The sequence below is a fragment of the Elephantulus edwardii genome, unplaced genomic scaffold (assembly GCF_000299155.1).
Source record: "Elephantulus edwardii isolate Elephantulus edwardi_28Jun2011 unplaced genomic scaffold, EleEdw1.0 scaffold00267, whole genome shotgun sequence".
Classification (NCBI taxonomy): Eukaryota; Metazoa; Chordata; class Mammalia; order Macroscelidea; family Macroscelididae; genus Elephantulus; species Elephantulus edwardii.
Window position 1 is genome coordinate 1,938,462 of NW_006400017.1, and position 2,862 is coordinate 1,941,323.

Genomic DNA, 2,862 nt, shown 5'->3' on the forward strand with positions numbered 1-2,862 from the left:
GAGAAAGACAGCAGTCCCTTCCTCTTGCGATTTATGATTTAAAACTTCAGAAATCCAACAGAAGGTCAACTATGAGTCAGTTCTGATTCAACGGCAATGGAATTGAATGGGGAAACTAGCCCAGTGGGAATTGTGCTGCTAACCTAATCTATCTGTGGCTCTTAGGGAGAAAGATGGGCATTCTCCTCCTGTGTGATTTACAGCCTTGAAAACCCAATGGAGGGTCAGCTAGGAGTCAGTTCTGACTAACCTGCCATGACTGAGTGTCAGTACATTAAGCTATATGCTCCTTGAGGGCAGGGAGTTTTGTCTGGTTTAAGTATTGCTGTGTCCCAGTATCTAAAAGAGTACAAGAAATCCTTAAATATTTAAATGCCTTAAAACATCTCTATAACAAGTCATTGAATAGCTATATTCTGTTGTGTTTTGTTTTGTTTTGTTTTGTTTTTTTTAAAAGGCACTTTATTGCTTCCAGACAACTGGAGAGCAGGATGAGAAGTGGACAGACCCTGATGCTGGGAGCAGCGAGGCGTGAGGTGTGTGGCCCTGGCCTGGCTTCACGGAGGATGAATATGATGGGTAGTCTCGAGGGGCAGCTGTGGTGGAATGTGGGCTCCTGCTGCCGGGCAGTGCTGTGGACCCTGGCAGGGTTGGTGCAGTTGCCACTGTACCTGTGAGGACCTACTGCTGCCCTGTCTACGCATGTCACTTCCGGGCCTGCTAGAAGTTGTTGGTGATATCTGCAGGTCTCCTTGACAGCTTGCTGTTGCTGGCCGTCTTCATAGACTATTCCTCTGACTTGGTGATGTCAAAGATGACCCCCATGGAAGTCCATGTCATCTGCCATGATCTCTGCTCCCTCTTAGATGGAGACTTCCTCTTCCTTGCCCACTGTCCACTCATCCACCTCATTGTCCTGGTGCAGGACCCAAAGGACCAGCTGAGCCAGGTCCCAAGAGTACATGAACCGTCCTGGTGGCTGCTCAGTGTCCCCCATGGTCAGCGCTGAGCTGCTGCTCTTGGCCAGGGACACCTTGTGGATGAGGTCCAGCAGCATGTGGCCATCCTTGGTGCTGAAGTTGTCATGAGGCCTGAAGACATTGGTGACGAAGGGCATAGGTGCTGCTGGACATAGATCATGTTCTGCACGTTGGTCACGCTCTTGATGTACATGCTATGTGTGTGCCAAGCCAAGATTGCTGCTGTGAGAGGGGCTGTTGTGAATCATGGTCTTATCCATGGGGTAGGTGGTCTTGTCTAAGAAGATGCAGGTAGACAGACAGGAGACTGATCACCTTGCAGGTGCCCACCTCCAAGGTCACGTGCAGGATGTTGTTGATGTGAATGTTTTCCTCCAGAAGTCCAGGTTGTACCTGATATTCTGGAACAGGCCCCGCACCATTGCAGCTAGGTGGATGACATGTGGTGGCCAGACCTTTTCAAACAGGCCCCAGGCAGCATTCTGTCTGTAAAGTCAGTGCCATTGGAGGGGAACACTCAGGCCTTTTCAGGCAGGCTGGCTCTATCTGTGACCACCTTCTGGATGGCTCTGTCCACCACCCAGAGCCCCCAGCTACCAGGATACTCATGGAACCCACAGACTCCTCCATGTGTGTAGCACTAGAACCCTGCTTCACATGCCCCGGAGCACAGACCACAGCTTCTGGAGCCTGGAGCATCTTTGGTCACATCTCTGCCTGGAGCATCTCTGGCCACGTCTCTGCCTGGAGCATCTTTGGCCACGTCTCTGTCTGGAGCATCTCTGGCTATGTCTCTGCCTGGAACATCTCTGGCCATGTCTCTGGACACACACTGCCCAGAGGACACAGGACAGGACCCTCTGCAGCACTCTGGCAAACAGAGTCCTAGAAATAGCAAGAATGGTTCTATGCAACCAGAGACCTAGCTTGTATTCAGGCAGTCCTGCTGAGACTTTGGAGGTGTCATTTAAGCTTCCCGAGTCTTAATTTCTTCAGCTCTCAAGTGGAGGTAACAACACACATCCCATGGCGTGGCCGTGAGGATGAACTAAAATGAAGCCTTTATAAAGCCGTGTGTGTCTGGTTGGTACACAGTGAGAGGTAGGTAAATGATAACGATGGGCATTTAGGTTGTTTGCAGTTTTTCATGTTCTGGTAGGTAGGCGTGCTTTTCCAATTGTTTCTTATAAATTCCTAAGTGTGGAACTGCTGAGACTGGGCCAAAGGCATTTTCAGTTTTGCTCTGTAGCAACAGGTAGCACTATGGAAAGTTTGTACCATTTGCAACCCTGCCAACACTGGCATCGTAGCTTTCCCAATCTAGGGACTTTAAAGGACTTCTCAGTGCTATATCATTCTGCATCCCTTTGATCTCGGGGGAAGTTAAACATCTCTTCATCTGTGTAACCCCTTGTGGAGCTGAGGCCTCCATGGCCCAGCAAGGAGCAGCTTAATCAGAGGCTCACAGTTAAGGAGCCCAAAGCAATTAAAAAGGGATTGGAGGCCTTACCTATATCTCTCAAAGAACATTAAAGGAGCACAAACTCCTAGCTTTAAAAGATTCTCCTTAAAAGTGATTTCTTTATCTCCCCAGTTCTCACTTAGACAGACAGAAGGAGACCTTGAGCTCTGGTGTGGAGGGGCACTCACCTGTTAATACAAACCAGGCGCTTGCCACATTTATTTTTCTTTCTTGTGAATGGCCCATTTTATGACTCTGATTCTTGTCATGGATTGTGTCCCCCAACACATCTATCACTTGGTTGGGCCAGAATTCCTTAGTTTGTCCCTCTTTGGTGGTTAGGGTCCACCAGTGGCTCCAAGGGAGAAAGCTGGGCTCTCCCTTCCAGTGTGACTTACAGCCTTAGAAAGCCAATGGATG

The 2,862-nt window shown here is 49.2% G+C and overlaps 1 pseudogene; it reads right to left on the reverse strand.

Annotated features, from left to right (window-relative positions):
* Positions 1–862: 862 nt before the first annotated feature.
* LOC102864835 lies at positions 863–1,610 on the reverse strand (annotated as a pseudogene).
* Between the last annotated feature and the right edge of the window lie 1,252 nt (positions 1,611–2,862).